At 42.1% G+C, this 26,472-nt stretch overlaps 1 protein-coding gene across 1 annotated transcript in view; it reads right to left on the bottom strand.

The window, feature by feature from the left end:
* Positions 1-26,472, bottom strand: part of IQGAP1 (IQ motif containing GTPase activating protein 1) — a 1,927,315-nt gene that overhangs the window by 25,340 nt on the left and 1,875,503 nt on the right. The window lies entirely within an intron of this gene.

Genomic DNA, 26,472 nt, shown 5'->3' with positions numbered 1-26,472 from the left:
TGGCAGAATATAGAGCGAGTTATGTACTTACCATAACTTGAAATTTGTGCTATACGGTGTCATTATTCATCACGGATTGGTCTCGGATCCGAGTTGGCAACTGAAAGACAGATACAGAGCTCAGACTCCTCCCCTTCCCATAATCCCTTGCTGACCCACAACCCTCAGACTGAGTTTGCTGGACAAAGAAAAAGGCAGTCTAGACTGCCTATAGAACTGAAAACTCCTCAAGGAAAGACATCCCTCTGTATCTATCAAATCTCCAGAAGGAAGGGGGAAGGAGGGTGGGAACATGATGAATAATGACACCAGATAGCACAGATTTCAAGTTATGGTAAGTACATAACTCTATTTGGTGCTACCCTTGTCATTATTCATCACTGAAGGGTCAAAGTCCTCAGCTATGAAACCTGGGAGGCCTCAGGGAAGGATATGCCAGCGCACAGAGGAACCAAAGAAGCCCTGTTCCTAGACACCAAATCCAACTTATAATGTTTAACAAAGGTGTGGGGATTAGACCAAGTAGCAGCAGCGCAAATCTCATCCAAAGAAAGCTTAGCCAAAAAGGCAGAAGATGTGGCTACCGACCTAATAGAATGAGCTTTAACTGGGCTGGAAAGATCTATGTGCCTGTGATTGTAAATGTAGGCAATATAGCTGGAGATCCAATGGGAAATCGATACCTTGATAACTGCTAGACCTTTTCTGTCCTGAGAGAAGGCTAAGAGCTGATGTGACTTCTGAAATTATTCAATCCTCAAGATAAAAACATAGCTGTCTATGGAGTATATTCCCCCTTATTAGAATAACTGGGGAAGAACAATGGAAGCTGAACAGATTGGTTAAGATGGCTCTCAGAAGCTATTGTGGGGATGAATGAAGGATTAGTCCTGAGACACCTCCTATCCTTGTGGAAAACCATGAAAGGGGGCTTAATGCTGACATCCTGCAACTCGGAAACTCTCCTGGCAAAAGTAATAGCCACCAAGAAGTCAGTCTTCCAGGACAGGAATTTAAGATCACAAGATGCTGCAGGCTCGAAGGTCTTTTGTGTCAAAAGACTGCAACACCACAGTTAGATCCCATGGTGGGGAGTGATCTTTGATAGGAGGTCTTAAGAGAAAGATCCCCTTGAGAAAGGCCTTGCACAGTCTGAAAGAAAAGGTGGGTCTTTTATTTAATTGATAATTAGAGATGGCCGCCAACTGGAGTTTAATCATAGAGAAACTAGTCCCTTTGTGAAAGAGAGGTTAAGAACAACAAAATGCCAGGAATAGGGGCTGAAAAAGGGTCTAGACTGCGTTGCCTGGCCCAAATAGAAAATCTCTTCCATTTACTGGAATATACTTTCTTGGTAAACGGTTTCTGAGAAGACAAGATAATATTCTTAACTGGAGATGGAAGCTTGGACTGGGAAAGGATCACTGGAACTGGAGGAACCCTGCAGTTAGATGGAGACTGGAGATTGGGAAGAGGCAGCCCCCAAGGGTGGGAAATGAGATCCGGGGCGGGATCCAATATCCAAGGAGGATATTTCAGATGAGACCAAAGCAGGGAGAACCATGCCTGATGAGGCCAAAAGGGGGCAATGGGGATGAGAAGAGTCTTCATGCAGCGGGCTTTCTGCAAGGCTTTAGGAATGAGGGGAGTTGGAGGGTAAGCGTATAGAAGCCCAGACGGCCAACTGTGAATCAGAGCGTCCCTGGGTGACTCCCCCATCAGTGGCATCAGGGCAAAGTAATTGCTGCACTTGTGATTGATAGGGGAGGCAAAAATATCGCAGCAAGGAATACCCCAATGATCGAATATCCGACGTGGCACTGCCAGATTCACGGATCACTTGTGAGGACTCAGGATAGATCTGCCGAGTTTGTCAGCTAACAAACTGGAACTGCCCAGGCTGTGCATTGCAATAAGAAAGCACCTGGAATACATCCCCCATTCCCACACTCTCATGCCCTATATGCATAGGGGATAGGACTGTGTTCCCCCCCCCCCCCCTGGTTGTTGATGTACCAGACCATAGCCATGTTGTCTGTCTGAATTGCTAGAGTAACGAGAGGGAGGCAGTCCTGAAAGTCTTGCAACTTTAGGATGACTGCTCTCATTTCCAGGACGTTTATGTGCAAATTGGTTTCTATGGGGGACCATGTGCCTTGAACTGCCCTTCCACGAAAATGCCCCCCCCCCCCACCGCAACAAGGAGGTGTCTGTGGTCACCATGGCCATGGTTTGGGGAAGAAAAAATGGTCTGCCTAGAACAACATCTAGAGCTTAAAGCCACTATACAAGGTGACTTCTGCACACCTGAAAGATCCTAATGATCATGGACATGGGGTGAAATTGAGCAGACCATTAAACTGCCAGGGTCCACTGCAGAACCTGCATGTGATATATGGCAAGAGGTGCTAACTGGATAGCTGTCACCATGCGGCCTAGCTCCTGCAGGATTAAGTGGGCAGTGGGATTATCTAGAATCAGCAACTGATGGACCTGGACCCAAATGATTTGCAGAGAGGAAGTGCTGCAGTCTCTGACACCATGTCTAGAAGAACCCAGATAACCTCTAGGCTCTGACATAGGGAAAGATTGGATTTGGGCAGGTTGACTGTGATGCCTAGAGCCTGAAAGAGGATGAAGGTATATTCAGTGGCCATAGCAAGTTGATGCTCCATGGGGGCCATGAGGAACCAATCATCCAGGCATGGGAAGACCTGGAAACCTTGCAGCCAGAGATGAGCTGCCACCACTGCCATGCATTTGGTAAAACACCTGGAGGGCTGTGGGGTTAGTCCAAAGGGCAGGGCTCTGAACTGGTAGTGATTGACCCCTAGCCAAAAGTGCAGGTATCTTCTGGAGCATCTGTCGATTATGATATCATAGTAAGTGTCCTTGAGATCCACTGAGCACATCCAGTTGCCCTTGCGCAGAAGAGGCAAAATGGACTGAAGAGTGACCATACGTAACTTGGACTTCTTAACCGACAGGTTCAGTTTGCTGAGATCTAAAATGGGACGCAGGTCACCGGTCTTTTAGGGCAGCAAGAAGAAGCAAGATTAAGTTGCGGATCCTCGTTGTCCTGTTGGGACCTCTTGGATGGTTCTTTTTTGAAGAAGGTCTTGGACCTCGAGATGGGACAACTCCCTTTGGCAGGGTGGGACATTAAGAGAGTTTTGAATTGGAGGTTACTGAAGAAAGGGTATGAATTAACCTTTGGAAATCATCTTTAACACCCACTGACCTGAGGTGATACTTGTCCAGGCTAACCCAGACTGCCTCCAGGCAGGACAGCTGGGCAGCGCCTCAAGAGCGCTGAGCAGATTTCTCTGAGAAGGGTTCCTGGGAGCCCAGTTTCCGTGGACCCCTTCTGCCTCTGGGGTAACGTCTGCCATTGAATCCCCTACCAAAGCCAGTGGAAGAGGAAGAGGATTCCTGAGGAGCATCCTGGAAGGAGGACTGAGTCCTGCAGAACCAAAGTTTCTTGCCACCAATCTGCTTCTTGGAAACAGATCGCTGGGGAGTAGAGAACTTGATCCTCACCGCAAACAGAGTCTTCCCCTCCTGCTCGCTGTGGGTCAATGTCTCTGACGGAGGGACCAAACAAGGTAGACCTGTCAAAAGGGGAGTTACTGAATGACGCCTTAAAGGGTTCCACAAACCCACAAAGGTGAAGCCAGGTGTGCCATCTAATGGTAATGCTTGTACCCATCACTGGAGATCGACCTCATCAAAGCATTAGCCAGGGAAGTTAGAGGAGATAGCTTTGGAGAGACCAATTTAAGGTTCTCTGGAGGCAGCAACTCTGAAAGGGAAGTAGTGAGCTCTTGTACCAAATCCCTCTGCAGCCGGTTGAAGTGTGCCATGTAACTGGTTGCTCTCAGTCGAAATGTAGCTGAGGCAAACATACATTTTACAAAGTGGTCAATCGCCCAAGACTATCTGTTTGGGGGATGGACCGTGGAGCTCTGTTCAGCGAGCTCATTTTTAGTAGCTGCAGCCACCACGGTGGCATCAACAGGAATGCCCTTATTCCAAAAGATTTTATCCTTGGGTGAACTTGGAAATTTATCGGCCTTTTTAGGGACTGGTACCCACTGCGTCTGGCTCCTTTCAAGCCCGGTCAGCAAGGAGTTGCACTAGCTCGTTGGCAGGGTGGGAGAATGGGAGGACACCCAGGTAGAAGATGGGCCCATCCTGATGGCCTTCAGAAACACGGATTCCTCTGAAGAAGGGGGGGACCAATCACTTCATTGCTCAAGTATTTCAAGGATGTCCCCAAAGCCAAAGGACACTTCCTCAGGTGGGAGTCTGGAGAACCCCTTCTCCCTCCTCAATGTCCTCAGTGAGGGAATGTCTAGGTGAGTCCAACTGCCTCCTCTTGCATGTCCTCTTCCGAGGAGGCTCCTCTACAGTGGTCTCTGGGGAGGATTCAGAAGAGGCAGGGACTCCAAGGGAGGTAATGCCCATCTGAAGGCACTCATGGGAGGACAGACCCTGGAAGGACGATGTTGGCTTGCTGCCCAAAGTCGAGAGGGGCTGGGGAGGGCCTACAGATGGAGAAGTAACTGTCCAACCAAAGAAGGTCCTCTCTACCACCCGGAAGGCCGAAGGCTGGATGAAGCCCCCCCATCTCCTCCCCCATTGCCAGAGCCGCCCGGGAAAGGAGGAGGGACCTCAACATAGCACCGACATCTCCAGACAAAATACACATCCTTAGTGAATCTGCGGCAAATGACATCTGAGGGTTGTGGGTTAGCAAGGGATTGTGGGAAGGGGAGGAGCTTGAGCTCTGTATCTGTCCTTCATCTGCCGGCTCAGATCTGCGGTCGGATCCAAGACCCATCTGTGATAAATTAATACACAGATAGCATCAGATCAACTTGTTAAACTCACAAACAAGTACATATTGCCTTACTGTAGTATATTTTCACTTATTTTCTGAAATGCTAGTAAAATACCAACAAAACAATATTGGTCCAAGGCCAGTAAATGCACTATTACTTATAGATTTTATAAAACAAACATTGTAAAGTAGTATCAGCAATTGCTTAAATTACACCCGTAGAGAAAAAAAATAATATAGGAGGGGGACATCCAGTAGAGGAGCCAACTAACCACAAAAAGTACAGTTTTGTACCTACCATAAATGTAGATGTTCGAAGATCCACATTGCTGCAGTCCTTACATATGGGTAGTCCGCTGTCCTCGGTCGGCCCGAATACCAAAGTATTAGGCTGACGTCGGTCATGGGCGCTCAGATCTGACATCAGAGCGTCAGGGTATAAAAGCGCATGACCGACGTCATATCCTCAGTCTTTTCTTGCCCCAGATGTCAGAAGGCCCTAAAAAGAAAGGCCACAGCCCAAAAACAGGATACCTCCCAAAAACATGCCCAACAACAACCATCACCCAAACCATATAACCATGCCAAACTACAGAGGGGAAGGAGGGAGGGTAAATTGGACTGCAGCAATGTGGATCTTCGAACATCTACATTTATGGTAGGTACAAAACTGTATTATGTTCTTCATCTCAAATTGCTGCAGTCCTTACATATGGGTAGAATCCCAAAGCAGAGGTAAAGGGAGGATGGCAAAATCATAAAGCATTAGGGGCTGCTAAAATGCCCTGTAATATTGCAGTGGCAAATCCAGCCCTAGACTTAGAATAAAGAGAAAGGTGGTAATGCTTGGAAAAAGTATGTACTGAACTCCAAGTGGCTGCTTCCAAAATATCTTTTGTAGCTACCCCCCTTAGAAAGGCAGTAGAAGTGGCAGTAGCTCTAGTGGAATGAGGTCTGATTCCAGCCGGAATCTCCTTACCATGATGGGAATAACAGAAAGAAATACAAAACCCAATCCATTTAGAAATAGTTTGTTTTGAAACAGGTTTTCCCTGAGAACCCAAAGCAAAAGAAACAAACAACTGCTGAGACTGCCTGAACCCCTTGGTTCTGCTCAAATAATAACGTAACTGCCTGTGAATATCCAAAGTATGCAAAATTTTCTCCCCTTTATTTTGAGGATTTGCATAAAAAGTAGGTAAATGAATAGTTTGGTTTAAGGCCACACTAGAAACCACCTTAGGCATAAAGGAAGGATTAGTACGCAAAGATACCCTATCCTTATGAAAAATCAGGAAAGGTTCCACTGCCATAAGGGCCTGTAATTCAGAAACCCTTCTTGCAGAGGTAATGGCCAACAAAAAAGCAGTCTTCCATGATAAATACTTTAACTCGGCAGTAGCTGCAGGCTCAAAAGGTTGTAGAGTAAGCTTTTCCAACACAAAATTGAGATCCCAAGCAGGAGTAGGAGCTCTACGTGGGGGTCTTATGTTCTTTGCCCCTCTAAGAAATTGCTTAAACAAAGGATGGGAAAATAAAGGAGGGTCACAGTCATAGTGAGCAGAAATGGCTGCAGCATGAACCTTTATCGAGGAGAAAGACAAACCCTTGTCCAATAACTCAGTAAGATATTGAAGAGAAACACTTAAATCAGGCTTGGAAACATCAAAGTCCTTCGCTTTGCTCCAAAGAAAAAATCTCCTCCATTTATCAGCGTAAACTTTCCTTGTACTAGGCCTTCTGGCCTCCAAAATAACATTCAAAACTTGTTGTGGAAGCTGAGACCCTCCAGGGTCTAAAACAGAATATGCCAGGCTGTGAGATGCAGAGACTGAATCTTGACATTGAGGAAGTGATTGCCCTCCTGAGACAAAAGATGCGGAATCAAAGGCAGAGGCCATGGAGGCTCCCGTACCAAACTCCTTAGTAGTGGGTACCAGTGCTGTCGAGGCCAATCCGGCGCTATCAGAATCACGGATGGCTTGTCTATTCTGGCCTTCAGGAGTACCTTGGGAATGAGAGGCAGAGGTGGAAAGGCATAGACATGAAGATTGCTCCAACTGAATGATAGAGCATCCACCTTCCAAACTGTGGGATGAAACATTTTTGTGCAAAACTTTGGCAACTGGTAATTTAGTGGAGAAGCGAACAGATCTATGTCTGGAGTCCCCCATAACACTGTCAACTTTTGAAACACATGAGGATCCAGTTTCCACTCATGAGGATCCACAATTTGTCTGCTCAACACATCCGCTAAGGAGTTCTGTGCTCCTGGTAGAAACCTTGCCTGAAGACTGAGGTGTAAACTGAGAGCAGTCTCCCACAAAATCATCGCTTGCCTTTAAAGAGGGTACGAATGGGTTCCCCCTTGCTTGTTGATGTACCACATGACAGTAGTGTTGTCTGTTTGAATCAACACCTGTCCTGGGTGAAGTAAATCCTTGAAAGCCATCAATGCAAATTGGACTGCTAACATCTCCTTCAAGTTGATATGCAAATGTTGAAGTCTGACAGGCCACGTGTCTTGCACCCATTTTCCATTGAGGTGTGCTCCCCAAGCCTTGTCCGAGGCATCTGTCGTTAGAATCTGACTCGCCTCTGGTCGGGTCACAGAGAGTCCCTTGTTTAGGTGACATTCCTGAGCCCACCACAAAAATTCTTTCTGAATGCAAGGTATTATCTGAATGACAGTGTCTAGATCTTGGCAGTGTTGTGTCCATACATTTTTGAGATACCACTGAAGCTTCCTCATATGCAGTTTGGCATTGGGAAGCACCAGAATACAAGATGCCATGAACCCCAAGGCTTGAAGGACTGTCCTTGCAGTCAGCCTGGACTGTAGAGACATTTGATGGAAATAAAGAGAAAGGCTTCTTTGTTTGTCCGGGGTCAAAAGGCCATCTGGGGAGCTGTATTCAGTCTCACACCCAGAAAGCACATCTCCTGAGAGGGTACTAGACTGGACTTTGTTTCGCTCACAGAATACCCTAGGCATCTTAACACTACCATCACATACTGTAGATGATGCAGAAGTTCGTCTTTGTGTTGTGCAATAATCAGGCAATCGTCCAAATAAGGATAAATCTGTATTCCTCTTAACCTGAAAAAGGCTATCACTGGAGCCAGAACCTTTGTGAACACTCTGGGCGCAGTAGATAAGCCAAAGGGCAATGCAGAGAACTGATAATGTAAATTTCCAGCCCGAAAACGCAGGTACCTCCTGCAACTGGGCCTGATAGGAACATGAAGATAAGCCTCTTTGAGATCCAGAGTTACCATCCAGTGATCTTTTCCCAACAGAGGTAAAAGCTGTTGTAACATCAGCATTTTGAACTTTGGAATGTCCAGATAAGTGTTGAGGATAGATAAATCCAAAATTGGTCTCCACGTGTTCCCTTTCTTTGGTACTAGAAACAGACGTGAATAAAATCCTAGTCCCACTTCTGACAGAGAACTGGCTGTATAGCTCCTATTTGAAGAAGTAAAGAAATCTGCTTGTGAGCCTCTATCCTTTGCCGAGGAGGAATGTCTGGCATGCCTTTGAAAGGAGGCAATGTATGGAAATAGAACTTGTAGCCTCGGTTTATAATGTCCAATACCCATTTGTCCTGGGTGACTAAAAGCCAGTTTTGCTTGAAGATTGCTAACTTTCCTCCCAAAGGAGCTGCCAGGGAAGAAGAATCTGGCAGCTGAAAATGCAGGTCATTGGGCCTGTTTACGAAAGGACTGGCCCCTGCCCTCACCTGCAGATTGTGCAGGTGAACTCCAAGTTCTAGGCCTGAATGTACTGTGAGCTCTGCCCCTGCCACGCCTAGATCTACCCCTAGACTGAGAATCAGAAGAAGGGTAGGTCCACCCCTTAGTAGGCCAATTTCTACTAAACTTTGGAGGTTGCACCTGCAAAAATCTTTAACAGTCTGCATGGACTTAGCCTTGTCTTCCATTTTCTTCAAAACCGACTCCACAGGGGGACCAAACAAAACTTCAGACTGTAAAGGGGCATCCAGAATTCTAGTTGTAACATGCTCGGACAAATTCTGATCCTTAAGCCAGGCGTGCCTACGAAGAACTGAACCAGTGGCAGCCACCCTAGAAGAGGCCTGTACAGCATCAAAACCACACTGCAAAGAATGCTTACCCACCTGTTCAGAGACATGTACTAAATCCTGCAATTCTTTACACGCTATGCCCTCTGCCAAAGCATCCACTTTAGATTTTAGCTGAGAAAAGAGGAAATTCTGATATTTCAACATATGAAACTGGCAATTTAAAGCCCTCATTGCTAAAGTAGAAGAGGTATACACCTTCTTACCCCATCTATCCAAAGCTCTAGCTTCCTTATCTACAGGAACCGGATTCTTTACAACAGAAGCTCTAACACCCTTAGGCCCCTGACTAATAGTTTCTGGGTCCGCCCTAGGACTCTTATACAGATATTTATGAGCCTCAGGCACCCTGTAATACCTGTCCAGTTTAACTGGCACAGGAGGCAAAGAATCTGGATTAAGGGAAGCCTCCGAGAAAACATCTTGAACATCCAAAACAGGAGGAATAGCCAAGGGTCTATGCTGTGGTAAAAACAAGAATTCCCTAAGCCTCTTCCGTGAATCAGAGAAATCCTGTCCTTCCCACTTAAAATGCTCCCTCATGGAATGCAGAGTTTCTGAAAATGAAAAATCCTCTGGAGGAGAAGCAGAAGGAGTGGAATCCTCTGCATCAGAATCCGAATAAGGGGGAAAATCTTGAATATCTTCAGCAGAAGAGTCTGAGTCATCTGAGGCCTGATCCAAACTTTCCAACTCTGGCTCCACCCTGGGCCTCTTATCAGGAGGGGGCATAGAACCTCTAATTAAAGTAATCAAATCTTCTGCCATTTTAAGCATGTGCTTTTTAGGCACAGACCCTGAAGTACCTGGAGGGACACCAGAGGAAGGCAAAACAGACCTGCCCTTAGAAGAAGCCTTAGAAATAGTAGCAGAAGGCCTAACCACCTTAGGCATAGAAGGGAGAAAAGTAACCCGAGAGGCCCCTTCAGCTTGACCTGACTCCTGTGAGGCCACATCCTGCAAAATCAAAGTTTCCCCCTGAGACTCGACAGAAACTTCAGCCGGATCCACCTGCTCCACTGTAGTTTCTGCAGGACCGGTGTCCGAAACGGACGAATCAACCTGTCTAGGTTTCAAGGATTTGTCTTTGCGCTTCTTCGTGGAAGCGGGCGTCGGAGGATCCGACGGCATATTATAATTACACCGCTTACCAAAGGACTAACCTAGCACAATCTAACCTTCTTTTTATAGTGCGCTTATTAAACCTAGCACAAAACCGACACCCGACTACGTCGTGGTCCGTCCCAAACAAGGAATGCAAAGAGAGTGATAATCCCTATGCGGTATCTGTTTCCCACAAGAAATACAATTATTCACTTTTTCTGACATCCGGAATAAACTGAGGCAAGAAAAAACAAAAATATTCCCTAACGGGGTACTTAGCCCAACTTGGTTTCGGTCTGAAACTCAGAATACGAAAATTTCAGAACGCCGAACGGCACTTGCAACGCTGCTTCTGCATCGGACCATGCGGCAAAAAAGACTGAGGATATGATGTCGGTCATGCGCTTTTATACCCTGACGCTCTGATGTCAGATCTGAGCGCCCATGACCGACGTCAGCCTAATACTTTGGTATTCGGGCCGACCGAGGACAGCGGACTACCCATATGTAAGGACTGCAGCAATGTGAGATGAAGAACATCAACTACTATGATAAACTCCTTCCTTTCCACTGGAAAAAAATGTCTATAATAACCAGGACAGGATATTCGAAGTAAGGAAAACATCAGCCTTAATGGCTAAAAGATTTACAAAAGGACAATCAAACAAGAATAGTCTTCACAGAAGAATAACATCAGAAGAATTTGTATGATGATGATCTCTCCAGGTCAACTTCATGGGATATCAGTCCACTTTTAATTTAGCAATGGAATTTAATTCCTCCTCATGTCAAAACCTTTCAGCTGAACTTCATAAGGTTTATTACAGACTTTGGAAAAAGGTAATGGCAGCACTAGAAACTATGCTTTCTAATCATTGAAATGCAAATGCATCTGTAGAAACTGAGGGAAAACAAAAGATTAGGTATTATAATACAACAATGAAAAAATTAATAAAAACAGAGCAACGAGGCTTATATGAATTCTGTATGACACTGAAGGCTCTAACACTTTGCATTTATCACCATTTCATTAGAAAATGGATGTCCAGAAAATTCAAGAAAATAATACAGAAAAACACAAACAGCCACTATTTAAACCTTCAAAATACACTACCCCAGAGACATGTATGGCATGATTTGACACTTCTTTTCAAAAGGACTTTGGGTCTAACATAAAATGTTTTCAACAGTTGCAATATTTTTTGCAGATTACTGTCCTTTCAAATGTGGAAACAGAATGGCCACTTACTCTTATTTCATGACGCATACACAAAATAATTTAAGACGTTACATAATGCATCCTGCTAAACTAAATTAAATCGTTACATCATGGAACTGGCAAAACTCAGTCAAGTATCTTAAGAGACTTTCATGAATGAAAGTATAAGGTTATTTCATACTGAAATCATTTGGTTTACTATCAAAAAGTAAAAAGTAAAAAAAAATCTATTCACTTGATCGAACTGACATTTCAAATTTGGCAATGTCACTTTTGCAGAATGTTGAAAATCATCACCTTGACTTCTGCATTCAAACGAATTTGGAATGTCAGCAGGTGATGTCAGACCCTCAGGAAGTTGCTGAAGGTGCCATAAGAATTGTACGTCTACAGCACAATATTTTACAGTTTTGCAGGGTGGACAAGCCTCCCTGGACACCCCACACCCCCTGCAAATTATATATTCCAACTTTAAGATTGCACTACAGTGAGGAAAAGGGTAAATTTCACAATCCCTACTGTAGTGCAATCTGTTATCAGAACATCAAATGCACATTAGGAAATGCACACTACCATTCGCTAATGTGCATTTGAACATTTTCAGAACGGCATTACGGAAACTGGAAAAGACGTGTTTGACCATCCCGGTTTTGCGCAAGTGCCATTCCACATTTTGACAGTAAACCAAACCATTTGTACTGTCAAAATATAATTAACCTGTAGTCTAATCCATGTAGCATTAACAATTAATTTCATAAAAAGGTATGCAAAATAATACTTTCCCAATTTCCAAAATAACTTTTAAAACAGCCTGACTGCATCTCTTTCACTAAACTGTAATTTAATTTTTAAGCAAAACCTATTAACTAAAACTTTATATTGGAATCATAAATTTAACATGGTAGCCTAGATTATGCTACTTGAAGCTGTCAAACAAATAAATGTAAGTCACCAAAAATGCCTACAAAAAGTGAATGATGTTTTAATACAAGTGATACAGATTTTTATTCCTTACTTGCAACAGAAAGTACAGGTGTGTGATGAAATTACCTAAACAGTAGATATTCAAATTCAGAGAGAACTCTTGGGATACGGTTCACTATGGATGGTAGTTAGCCATAGGTGGATGTCCACTCATCCATTCAGACCTGCAAAGCTTTAGAAAAATCCAGAGGAGGGATAGTCTCCTCAGACAATGGTATAAAAAAGGCAACTTATGCCCTATTCAGTTAGTTTTTGAGTGAAAATCAAAGAGCTGTTCCCCCCCCAAAAGTGTAACTGTCGTTTTTGGCTTGTAGATTTTTGGGAGAGCCTGAAAACAAAGAAACAACAAAATAAACAGAAGTAGCACCTGTGTAAAAGATGCAAGGATGTGGAGGGAATGGAAGATGGATACAGGGCCCCCCATCTCTTGGAGAAGCAACACACACTGCAGCCATGATTCCTGTATTCTGCTGTTATGTAAGTTAATTATACAACTGCATCTTGTTTGTCATAGGGATCACACAGCTGTAGTATAATTTAGCAAAACTAGGGAAAAGTGCTGAAGCAGTACAAATACAAATCAGGCCTTTGCTGGGGGTGCCAGCACGATCAACAAAACTGCACAGGCAGTTTTGTTTGATGCCCTTAGACATCATCCTCCCTGCCTGGTTCCCAGTACCCCACATCCATGCCGGGTCTACCAGACATCCACCTACCCTGCCCCCTCGGCTACGTCAGTATTGCTGGGGCTGGTCATGGATCCAAATGGCATCCTGGGGGCTTGTATGTCTGTGCTTCAGTCTGGAGGAGGTCTTTTACATGCCCTACCCACTCCCTTTCCCCACACTCATCGACTAAATCCAAGGGCAACTTCCCTCTATGGACCATGCCTCCCACCCAGGACAGACATGCCCATCCCTCCCTGTCACTTCTTCAGTCGACCAAGCTGCTAATGGGTCACACAGACCATGTCAAGGCTTTGTCCTTCTGAACCACTAAAAGAGGCTAATCCTGCTCTATATTCTTTGAGTAACAATCCAACCTGTAGTAACTGCTTGGGGAAGGTGTGAGCAAATGTTCAAATAACTGATTCACAGATACTCGGAGATGAGACATTCTTAAAGAAAGCTGCCGGATTGGCCTGCAGCCCAAGAAATTGAGCCCTTAATCTTAGCATGCAAAATCTGTCCATTGTAATCACAACAAAATGCAATACGATTAGCCAGCCTTTAGAGATTCTGGACTGCCTTGCTTTCCACTTAAAGGGGGTAGCAAAGCATAAGATCACAATACAGATGTTAAACAATGTGACTGTTAATTATATGTTAAGCCTGAAGTTACAGTATTGTGAGAATTCTAGCTTGGAGATACAGAAATCTCTAAGTCAGTATATGTAAATAAATAGCACTGGTTTTACACCCCCTCAAAAAAACATTTACAGTGTTAAAGTGAGTTTTGATTTTAACTATATTCAGAGTTAACACTTTGCAGTGTTTAACATCTGTGGTATGAACTTATGCGAAGCAGCTGCCTAAGGGAAACAGTGAGTTGTTCTGTCATCCTCAGATAATCTTGATTTTTTTTTTGTGTGTGTGTACATTCAAATGGTGCAAAAATCCCTTCCCCTCTGTTCTAGGGCTTAGGAAAAAAAAAAGACGGATTGCTTGATGACTTGCTTCAAAGCTAGATCTGATACCACTTTAGGCAAAGGAAGAAAGATCATTTGTTAATGGCTCCCAATCTTTTTGTAAGATGATGCAAGGCTGTGTAGCCACTGGGGCTTGTAGATCAGAAATTATATGAACAGATGTTATAGTTACTAGGTAGAGCTTTCTAAGGCCATACATTTGATACAGATAAAACTCTCTAGTTCAAAAGGTACCAAGGTTAGTTTTTACAGTGACAAGTGAGAAGGAACTGGCCTCCTAGCATGTCTTAAACTGAATAACTCTTCAGAAACAGTTTGACTGTGGGGTTGACTGTCAAAAGAAGTTCCATGAGTAGGAAAGCACAGTTAGCTAAAGGTGGACTTAAGGATAAGCGAGTCCCTTGCAGTACAAAGTCACACGAGTTTAAGACCTGTAGCACTGAAGCTACCTAAGATGAAATACCTTAGAACACACAACAAGATGAGAATCTACTTCACTTTGCCATACCAGATTTTCCTGATTTAAGTTTCTCTGCATCCTGTACTATGAGTAGCACCTCTGATGGAAGATGTCCTAATAAGAGATCATCCCTTCTGGCTGGCAAGGAGACCTGCCCAGTATGACCATTGGCTCAGTGTAGGCATACACAAGTGCTGGAGCTTTCAGAGTCAGACTCTGAATGGATCGGAGACGGTGGTTCTTAACAGATGGACTGCTTGGGTATTTTTGAAGAAAGAGAAAAGGAAGGGATTTCCTGTGGCTTTCCTTTTCCTTTTAATCCAACTCATTTCTCTATCTTAATCTTTTTCTTTTGCGTTTCCATTTTTATTATTCTCAAATCTATCAGCTGAAACAGTGAAGAGAATGCATCTAAGGATCAATTTGTGTTTCGATTCTCCAAGACAGAATAGGGCCTGAAACCACTAGAATATCACAGGTATCCTACAAGTGCTGCATCCTCAGGCACATGATACAAAGGTCTTTTGCGTCCTGGGCTGGAATCCTAGGTCTACATTTGTAGCACTTTGTACAGCTTGAAGCGTGCTCCACAGTGGGCCAGACTTCACCAAGAGTCAGAAATAAAAGGCAGCAAGCAAAACAAATGCAGCAGTAATAACAGCAGAAAATTACAAGAGCAACAACAACATTAAAGGGTATAGGGGACTTCTGGTTATAACAACTAAGGGACTAAGCTCCAGTGGCAAAAATAAAGAAATTAAAAAAGTAAACCAAGTGTTAAACTTGACCAGTATATTCAGCTAGCAAGGGAGACAAGTACCAGCACTTCATCAAAACTCAAATGACTACAGCAAAGGGGAAGGGAAAAAAAAAAACAAAATACCCAGATGACAGCTGATCTAACCAGCAATAAGGACAGCTATTACCACTGATTACAATGACAGAGATGTACAGGGGAACAAGAAGTGGTGCTTCTGACTATACAAGTAAAAGCAAAGAGTGAATAAAAAACAGTAACATGAAAGACAATGATGTCCAGTTAAAGGAAATTACAGACACAGTCAATGATCATACAGATAGAATCCTGTCCCTGATAAATGAGAACATCTTGAAGGCTAAGGTCAATGCAAAAGAGGCAAGGTTGAACCAATTAGATGACACTCATTGCCTATGAGGAAACAGCAAGGATAAAGAATCTCTGATGTAGTAGCATACAGGAGGCAGATGTTTGAATACACTATATTAGCTCCAAAAAGAGCAAACTGTCAGAGTGGACTCGCCTTCTGATGGAAAAGATATTAGCAGAAAGGGGTCACACAGTGGCGTGACTTCCCATTAGTGGAGAGAAGAGACAGCCCCCCCAGATAATTACCAGTTTTGCCACCTACACCTTTATGGAGAAGGCATTGACACATCTTTGGAAGCACACACACAAATTTGACTGTGAATAATATCGGATCTTTGTAGACATTTCTGCCATTACATGTAGGAGGGCCGCCTTTATTCCAGTTCAACAGCAATGTAGAGAATGAGGGCTAAAGATCAAGAGTTTATATCCAGCAGCGATAAAAATACAATTTCCAAGGAACCCGCAGTAATTTACAACTGTAGAAGAGGTGCCTGCAACTATAAGAAACATGCAACAGGAGTCAGATAACTGAGAAGCCCATCTTTCACCCAGGAATAGAAAGAGGAAACAGACATTTCCCTGCTATGTAAGTGATGTACAACATTGAAAGATAAAGCAGAAGTTTTGCAGCAGAGAGACAGATCAGCTAAGGAAGAAGACGAGGAGGAGATAACTCTGCCTGGGAAGAGAGCAACAGAAAAGAGGACAGACTTATGGACTTGTGAAGGATACTAATATACAGTAGCAGATTCAAGATTTTGACTATGAGCAAAAATCAGTGGACTTTGTTTTAACACTGCGAATGTGTAGTTAATATGTTTAAACCCATGGATAAGGTAACAACTTGTTAATATTGTTGAAAACACTGTACTTCACAGAGACACAACGTTATCTCATCTACCAATGTTTTTCATTTTCAGCCAAACACTCCAGCACAAATTGTATGGAATGATTCCCTGGAGCAGGGGGTCATCAGGGGATAGAAGAAGAAGAAAGCTCAGAGTCTTATCAATACCACCCTTTTTAAAAGGTAACTCAGCTGTAGCCCTTTGTATGCTACCGTTGGAGACTGCATTCAGGTTGCTCATTTGTTTGTTTGTTTATTTTTACTGCATGGGTGAGTGATACACAAGAGAGGTACAAGCTGTATTTGGAGTCTAGAAGGAAGGAAAGAAAAAAAGATTTAATAAAGAACTGGAACCAACAGATGTAAGTTGTATAGACACATAAATGCAAAGGGAGTGGAAATCAACTACCTATCAGCAGGACAGCCATTGGACCTCGGAGTGCTGGGGGATGCCTTTGCAGAGGTAGTGAATTAGAGAACGGGTGAGCAGGGCTAAAGGTATTAAGCTGGAATGTTAACTGGTTAACTAACTCAACAAAAAGAAGCAGGATATAAAGCGCAGCCAAGAAAGTGTGCCCCTCTATTTCAAGAACTTCAGTTGTGTACAAAAGAACATAGCAAGTTGTCTAAGAAGGGAAACCAGTTATTAACCACAGCCAGTTACACAGGTGCTAGATGTAGGGGAGTAGCACTAACAAAAAGAGGGAATCTTACATTTCAAACTACAGGGAGACTGAAGAATGTTCAGGGAAGATATATGGCATTAAATGGGATCTGCTGGGTTCACAAATTACCACTGCTGCCATTCACCTGCTCCCTAGGAGGAGGACACCAGCAGAATGCAAATTATATATATATATATATATATATATATATATATATATATATATTTTTTTTCACATTTGTTAACCAGGTAAGTCCGAGTTTGCAAACAAACCCATTTTCCTTGGAGACCCGAGGGAAAAGCCCCAGCAAACATAAGTAAAAATAGTGACAATATATACAAATATTAAATAATCACAATAAAAAATAACTGTAAAAAGAAAAGGTTATTAGCTATTTGCATTGCACTGACAGTAAGCAACCCATTTTCAGTGGAGACCCAAGGGGAAAGAGCAACAGCAAATATAAGCAAAGATAAACATAAGAGACAAAAACTATTAAAAATAACAGTACAAGTACGAAATTAATTGCAGACAGAAAATTAAAAGAAAAAGATTATGAACATTAAGGCTTGCACTGATAGCAGTGGTCTAAAATTTAATAAATATGAGAGTAAAAACAAAGATAATCGTTCAAAAGAAGGACAATGTATAGACATTGACAGGAAGTGGGGGGAAAATGATAAATAGTGTGGAGAATGGGAGGGGGAGAGAAAGGAGGAGGAGGCTATAGTAGTAGAGCAGAGAGTTTATGAGGTTAATTTAAGCAGAAGTTACTAATGGAGAAAGAACGTTATAAGATGCAACAGGTTATACAGTAGGTCAGACTAAGACTACGTGTTGTCAAGGCGGCATAACTTCTAGTTTAGAAGGTGGGATTTAAGCTCCTTTTTAAAACAGGGAAAGTAGATTGGATCTAATATGGAGAGGGAATTTGTTCCAATTTAGTGAGACAGAGTGTTTGTAAAGTAGTCTGCCAATATTCCTTTTGGGTTTATAAACTGAGAGAAGATGCTGATCAGCACTCTGGAAAGGCCAGTGGGGAGAGTAGAGGGTAACATGGGAGGCGAGAGCAGGGCAGGCAGAGGGGTTGTTGAGTATGGAAAAGGTAGTGTGGAGTTGCGATTGTAGGAGAAGGTGTGGAAATTCCAGCCACTGAAGTTTGTTTAGTGAGAGGCAGTGATGTGAAGAGTGGTTGGTTTAGAATAAATCTGGCAATTTTGTTGTATAATTGTTCATTTCTGCATTGAGGAAGTCTGGATATTGGTAAGGATGGGGGAAGTGTATAGAAGACTAGGCAAGAGAAATGCCTGCGGAAGAGTGGCAGTAGTGAGGAATGCTTTGTTCCTATATAGTAGTCCAAGTTTTTGGCATTTTTTTGATGGCCTGCTGTATGTGCAAGTCAAATTTTAGTTGGTCATCAATTATTACCCCAAGGAGTTTGGTGTGTGAGGCAGGGGAGATAATGGTACCGTCTAGGGAGGAAAAAGAAAAATTGGATTTAAGGTAAGAGAGCGTCTGAGGTAGGAAGAGATGGAGTTGAGTTTTCTTAGGATTAAGGATTACTTGATTGTTTCTGAGCCATTTTTCAACAGAGACAAAGGAATTATGTGTTAGTGTGTGTAGTTCAGAGATAGTATTGGAGATATATAAGAGAGTAGAGTCATCTGCTTATTGTATTACAGATGAGAGACTGGGGGATGAATGTAAGTTGTTGGTAAAAATGTTGAAAAGGAGAGGTCCAACTATGGAGCCTTGGGGTACTCCTGTTTGAACAGCAAGGAAGGGTGAGAAAGTCTGCTGCCATCTAACAGCTTGTTTTCTGCCAGTAAGGTAGGATTGGAGCCAGCCAAGAGTAGGAGGACAGAGGTTTAGGTCCGACACAGTTTGTTACGAAGGATGGGATGAGACACATGTCAAAGAGAGATCAAGAAATAGACAGGATATGAGGTTGTTGTCCCTAGCTTCTACAACCGTTTCAGTAAAGGATAGTAAGGCAGTCGAGGTACTGTGTTTAGGGCAGAAACCATGTTTGTGAATGAGATACGACAGTAGTTGAGTATGTATACATTTTTCAAGGATTTTGAAGAGCAGTGAGAATAGCGATTGGTCTGTCGTTACAGGGTTCAACAGAGTTGCCACCTTTGTGCAAGGAGTAGTATAGAAGGATTTCCATATTTCCGGTATGGTAGATTCCTGAATGAAGCGATTGATTAAGACTGATACAGGGTATGCAATAGAGTCAGCACCAATTTTCAGAAACTAAGAAGGGGAGTTTCTCAGTGGAGGGAGAGCATGGTTTTATAGTTTAAGAAGCAGGGATTTGATATATTTAATAAAAACAGGTCACAAAGTAAAAGGCTAAGAGACAGAGGAGCATAGAGGTTTAGAGAAAAAACAATAAATTCAAAACCCAATACAGGGCACAACTCCGAGAAAACCAACAAAGACAACTACCACTGCCAAAACCATTCAGGACAAGCCAAAACTATAGAGAATGTTGTTTATTGCCACACAAATACAGACTAAGCGCTTTCACCATAAAAGGCATCATCAGAGTCGGTACAATTCAGACAAACTCAATATTTAAATGATTTGCTTCAAATTAATTAATGACATCATAAATTAAAGAACCAATGAGCCAAACCTGCACCAGTTTAAAATTCCCTTTACATACACATCCAGCACAATTTAAAGGTACATACAAAATACATTATCACACACATCAAAGTACCCATGTATATTACTTAAAAGTGTATAACATAAACAAATATACATATATTTACACCCATATCAAAACAACCAGTCATATACAATATAAATATAAATAGAAACCATGTTGCAACAGGTTGAGGAGATTTTTGTGAATGAGATACGACAGTAGTTGAGTATGTATACATTTTTCAAGGATTTTGAAGAGCAGTGAGAATAGCGATTGGTCTGTCGTTACAGGGTTCAACAGAGTTGCCACCTTTGTGCAAGGAGTAGTATAGAAGGATTTCCATATTTCCGGTATGGTAGATTCCTGAATGAAGCGATTGATTAAGACTGATACAGGGTATGCAATAGAGTCAGCACCAATTTTCAGAAACTAAGAAGGGGAGTTTCTCAGTGGAGGGAGAGCATGGTTTTATAGTTTAAGAAGCAGGGATTTGATATATTTAATAAAAACAGGTCACAAGGTAAAAGGCTGAGAGACAGAGGAGCATAGAGGTTTAGAGGGTGACACAGAAGAGTTGAGATGAGCAGAGTTACCAAAGGGTAGGAGTTTAGAGATGCTGTCTATGAAGTGTTTGTTGAGAATGTCTGCAGTTTCAGAGGGAGAGTGATAGGGGAAAAGGGATGGTAGGAGAACCAGTGTGGAGCATGGAGTTGACAGTACTCCAGAATTTTTTGGGGTCATTTGGGTGAGAGCACACACACCATCTCCTAACCCTGGCAACAAAAACATACAAAAATAAGGTACTGTATCAGTGATCATTTAAGCATATACTGCTATGGCAAGTTTACTTACACAGCTGTACCATGCTCATCATTATGATCACTGCTGCAGTAGCCTTAGCTATGTAGGTAGATTATCATAGCTTAGACTGACTTGGTGGAGTAAGGATAAGGGACTAGGAGCCACTGGGGAATGGACCTAGAAATTTCTTAGACCTGGAGAAGGTATCTCTAGCTTACAGTGATTTGTAAAAAGTGTGCATAGAGGATCAAAACTGCTTCTAGAATAATTCTAGAATCCATCCCTTTCCAAAAAGCCCCAGATGAAGCCAAGGTCATAGTACAATGTGCATTAACTCAGCCTGGAACTGCACTGTTGTAGTGGTTAAAAAGTTAACATGACACACGCACTTGGAAATAGTTTGCTTTGACACAAGTTTATTTGTTTATGGACATCCAAGATATGAATAATCCTTTCTCCCTCATTTTTAGGTTCTGGGGAGAACAGGAGGAGGATTGCTTGGCTCAAAGTAAACTCTGATACCAATTTAGACATAAATGAAAGGTTAGTTCTCAAGGAAAACCTGTCTTTGTAGAAAATGAGATAAGGCTGACCCACCATAAGAGTTGCAATTCAGATACTCTATCAGAGGTAAGAGCAATAAATACTTTTTTCCACAGACGAAGCTCTGTGTGGAAAAGTTGCTGGCTCAGATCCACCCTCGATAAATCAACGTGGATGAAGGGGGCAATACAAGTTTCACTGCTTTACCATTTTCTCAGTCTTCCGTTGAAAAAAAAAATTCTTGAGTCAAAATACTTAACAGATCTTTGTCAAAGGGTGCATTCAGACTCTGGTTCGCGAGATCTTCTGGCAAAGACTAAATTCTCAGAGATGCATATATCCTGATAACTGTAGCAGGGTCAGATGGTCTAAAGCAGGTATTCACTGCATTACAGGCATGTGTAATCGCATCACTTCCTATTTTTACTAGTCTGAGTTACTTTCGCAATCATAGCATTAAAGTTGTATTTGGCCCGTCTTCTACCATATCCTCTGCCTGGTTTAAGCTATCCTGCTGCTGCAATATGTGTTTTGACTGCTTCTCACCTTGTCTGGCATTTCACTATTGCCAATCAGCTTCCTTAATTGCTCACTATGTGAAGGACCTGTATGAAATCTCAATACGCTTTCTCAGAAATTTGTTGTCCTGGCTCTCTCCAATATGGTCCATTACACTTAAGACTTTTTGGTCCAGAACAGTCAGCACAGTAAGGTTATTTGCAGTCTGCTTTCCCTTCTACTGGTACCACAAGCCTACTGAGTTCTCTGGGGATACACGTTTATGTGAAGACATGAGTTAGCTCAGGTGTCCCAGGTGAATAAGCAACATACCTCTCAACTGTAACAAATTTCTCGTTTTTTACCGGTTTTGAGTTCCAAATAATGGGGTGCTACGACTCCCGAGTGGCACCCTTAATTACCGATTTTCCCAGCTCTGTTTTTAAAATTTTCAGACTCTGAATGACGTCATCACGTGCGCGATGATGTCAGCCCATGAGCCAGCCTGTCAGAATAGAAGCTCATAGTGAGTGGGAATTACAAACTGTTTGCGAGCATTGCAAATAGCTGAAGCGGGCTTCAGCTGTTATGTGAGCCAGAGAAGGAATTTCACGAGCCACCAGCACCAGAGAATGTTATTGTGGGCCAGGGAACTCAGTTTTTTATTTGCGAGCGAACAAACTGGATGGGAAGGGTAAGGAATATTTATTTGCGAGAGAGGATTTTATTTGTGAGGCAGGGATCTCAGTACACTGCTACAAGTTACACTGGTGGTCCTGGGTAGTCACAATAGCGATTGATCAGTTATTTGGCTGTCCTCTGGCCCAGTAAAATTTGTGTGCTCTCTTTTCTAACCTGTTTTGAAGTGGTTTCTTCCTCACTCACACGGGCTTACTTGCCCATCCCGAGTTGAAGCTTTCAGCTAGCCTTCTCTGTTATAGGGTGTTGCTGTTTTAAGATACTTTTCTAATGAAAGCCACTGAGCCTACTAGTCTGAGGTCTGGGCTAGAAATGCTCCTGAATACAGGGACAAGGTGTGAATGTGTTAGGTCAGTGCTGTCACCTATATGTTGTAGATTACTTTGAAAAGAAGTACGTGTCTAAGGTATTGGCTGCTGTGTTAAGAACCTTTATGTTGTTATGGGCAGTGCAATTTTGTACTACTTTGTGTTTCCATTTTTTAATTATTTTTGGTACACTTATTTAGATCACAGTTAAGTAACAGCGTCTGAATGGCGTAAATGTTTTAACGTAAAATGCATGCACTTGACCATTTCCTTAACGTCTTCTTCAGTGGCTAGTGGGTAGAAAAGAGAGGTGGGTTATATGTCTTACTTGATTTAGCAAGTTAAGAATGTCAACAAATCTTTTATGTTCCTGAGGGGTAGTCTTGACTAAGATCATTGTGCTGTTTTATTGTTTCTTCCCCTTTTTTCATAGCACTTGGTTTCTTATGCTCGCAAGTGAGCCATAATGTTACCACAAAGGAAGACAATTCTGACTGAAACTTGAACTTGGTTAGAAACACTGGGATCTAGTAACTCTGTTTTAGTTTGTACTCCTGGAGGGTTAATGCTTTCATGAAATGATTTTCAAAAAAGTAAGCAGAGCTATTGAAACAATGTGCTTTATTTAACATAAGCTGTTAGGGAGTGGAGCTGCTGTTGCAGTTTGACTTGCATTACCACCTTGGGCAAGGGTGGGATAGCAACATTTGTCTGAATTAAAAGAAGAATCGAAACATCACTTCAGATAGTAAAATCAGGGTCCATTTTCTTACCTGAGAAACCTTTTAGATGGCACTATTGGTGTTATAGTGCCCTAAGACAATAGCTAAAGAAGCTTCTCTGAATGTGTTAATACCCTGCATGTGATGTAGGTGTGGCGACTGTCTCTCTAAATCACCACCACTGGTTGGAGTTCCCCCTCTCAAACTTCTATTTAGTTGAAAAGAGTACTTGTAACCATTACAAAGGGTGTGAGGATTTTATTTGTGAGCCATGGAACTCAGTACACTGCTGCAGGTCATAATCGTTACAAAGGGTGTGTGTGTGTACGTGTGCTATACAGTTTATTACTGTAGCTAGTTTAAAACTGTTGTCTCAAGATAATATGTAAAATTCAAATACTGCAAGTACAGATAGTATGACTGGGCGAATCAAAAATAAATGGTTTATAAGTTTGCATTTATGAAATTAGCAACAAGACATGTGTGCACACTGTATAACTATCTTGTTTTAAAAACTGCAAAAGCTAATTTGAAAAAAAAAAGTTTGTTAATGTCCGTGTCTGGCTGGATAGTGGGAAAAAAAGTGATGCACGTGAAGAACTGTCTTTTTTTTTTCCCTGTCACTAGTTGACATCAGGATGAAACATTTCTAGCAACATTAGTGGTATAGAGAGTTTCCACCACCAATCATGTCAGGGATGGTTGGTGACATGACCCATGGGAATGTTTAAACAATATTTTAATACTTTTGCTGTACAATATCCAAGTCATTCTGTGCTAGTATTAACGTTGGCATGCCCTTGATGTATTATGCAGCAATTCTTATAACTTCTTCTCAGTGACTGACCCTTACCCACCCTGTAAGCTCGGCTAGGTTCCTTGAGTCAAACCAAATCTGCTGAAAGTCAAGAGTATGAAAAAGTTACCTTTGCATCAACTATCTCTCAAGATACAGCTAAACAGCAGGGGTCTGTACATATCATTTCTTCCTGTTTTGTACCTTTATAGCTGTGCTTGATTTTTCTGACTCATTCTTGCTGCCAGCCCACTTGCAGTTGGTCCATACCTCTCAAGTGTATAGATTTTCACCTGATATTTTTGGCCTGTTACCATACCTCTCAATCTCTCAAAGCAAGAAATCTAGACAAATTGTGCTCTTATATTATGAGGTTGTCAGTAGAGAGCTGTACTAAAAATATTAGATGAAAATGTTGAAAATCGGGGAGGTTGAGCAGAAGATTACATATCTGTAGTGCCTCCATGTTTCCCCCTTTGTCTGTGCCAGGGGCCATGTGCTATTTCTTTTGTTTAGTCATTTAATAAAACATGGCTCATCATGACCTCATGGACATGAGTACACTGTTTGTTGACACAGGCAGTTATACTTTCCAATAATACTAATGAAGTGAAGTGTTTAACTTTTTGTGTTGCCTTTCATGGAGACAGTGGTCCCTCCCCATTAAAGTTGCAAATTGCCAATGAGTTATAGTATGTGTTTAGCGTTTCAGAAATAGTTTCAGTGTTTTAAAAATTTGTTCTTCAGTTTGCGTTTAAATGTTGGTATCCCACAGTTCCATTGGAGTGGGAGGGTTACATAAATGTGCATGCAAATTGTATGTTAATCAGCGTACATATTTGTACCTATTTTTCATGGGCTGTGACCAGATTTTTGATGTTTCCAGATTGAGAGGAATGATAAGCAGCTGAGACTATTACAGCATGAAATTTGGCTGAGTGAAGGTGGAAGGAGAACCTGCAGGAGGATGTGAACCTAAAAGTCCTAGTCCTTAAAAAAAGCAATTTCAGCATATTCTGCAGATAAAGAAATAGAACACTATAGTTTGTGTAAAGAAGGCTAAGAAAACAAACCTGAGACAAATAGTGGAATACAGGTGTGACATTACCTCAGATTCTAAAAATGAGTTAGTGTTCAACAGGCATGCACTAGAAATCTATCAACAAAGGTCTAGCGCATGTGAATATGTCTATCAATGGCAGCATACTGACTTGAAGAACCTGCTTCAAGCACTTTTAACATCACATCATACTTCAGGACACACTTCATAAGAATGTGCCCTCCTTGTCATGTTGCAAGGTCCAAGCAGATGTCAAACACTGGTAGATATCTAGGCCTTGATGTGTAAACCCGAATACAAAATAATCTGGTGGAAGCCCATTGACTTGGATCAAGAAGCCCTGCTTGTATTTGGGTGTGATAACCTCGGGAGAGGAACTTCTTGGCATGTAAACCTGAATCGTGGTCTAGTAACTCTACAACCAATCTGTCGGATCAGGCCAGCAGTTTAGAGATTGCCTTCCCTATCAAGGATTGATACCAGAGTATAGGCAAAGAGGAAGAAATGGGGGGGGGGGGGTCTTAAACGAAAGATCAGCACTGGTAGAGTTTTCAACAGAATCTACTACAGAGGCTGCTTTTAAAAAAGGAATTAGTACAGCATACAAAATATTGCATGTTAATTATAAGAATCAATCAGAGGAGCTTAAAAGGGATTGGGAAGAGAGAAGTGGATCAGCAATTCACAGAGAGACAATGGAGTGATATAGGTATATCTCCCAAATATGCAATAAAGTCTAGAAGATTTAGGATATTTGCCTTAATGTGTTTACATAGGTATTTTTATATTTCAAGTACACTCCAAAGAATGTTTCCGCACGTTGATGGCAAATGTTGGAGGTGTGATGGGGAAGAAAGAGGTGGTTGGAAGCATGTTTTTGGGAGTATAATGGTTTGGCAGACTTAAAAGATTCCCAGCGGACCGCCCTGTCGGGGATGCTGGGTGAATGGAGTGGACTGATTAGGGGGATGATTTTTTTTTAACTATGATATGGAATTGGAATTGCCTAGACATAGTAAAACCTTGCTGAGTCTAATTATGGTGGCTGCCAAAAAAACAACTAATAGAAAATGGAAATCAAACACTAAACCAACTTTACTAGAATATGTGAATATAGTAACAGATAAAACAACTGGAACTGGGATCTTTAGAAAAAGGAAGCAGCAAACTACATAGGAAAAATGGGAATTGTGGGAACAATATATGCAGAGAAGGAACAAGGTTTAAAAAAGTTAGGATTTGAATGAGCTGTACAATGCTTAACTGACAATGACTGGTTAGATTATATGTGATACATAATGTTTGCAACTTTTGCAACTACAGTTGTTTCAGTGGGGTCTGTGATGCATAATATTTGCAACTAAAGTGGTGTCAATATTTG

Source organism: Protopterus annectens, chromosome 7.part0 (genome assembly GCF_019279795.1).
Source record: "Protopterus annectens isolate FY-2018-M chromosome 7.part0, PAN1.0, whole genome shotgun sequence".
In the NCBI taxonomy this organism is placed as follows: Eukaryota; Metazoa; Chordata; order Ceratodontiformes; family Protopteridae; genus Protopterus; species Protopterus annectens.
The sequence above is the reverse complement of the archived record's forward strand: the minus strand, read 5'-3'. Positions and strand labels throughout refer to the sequence as shown.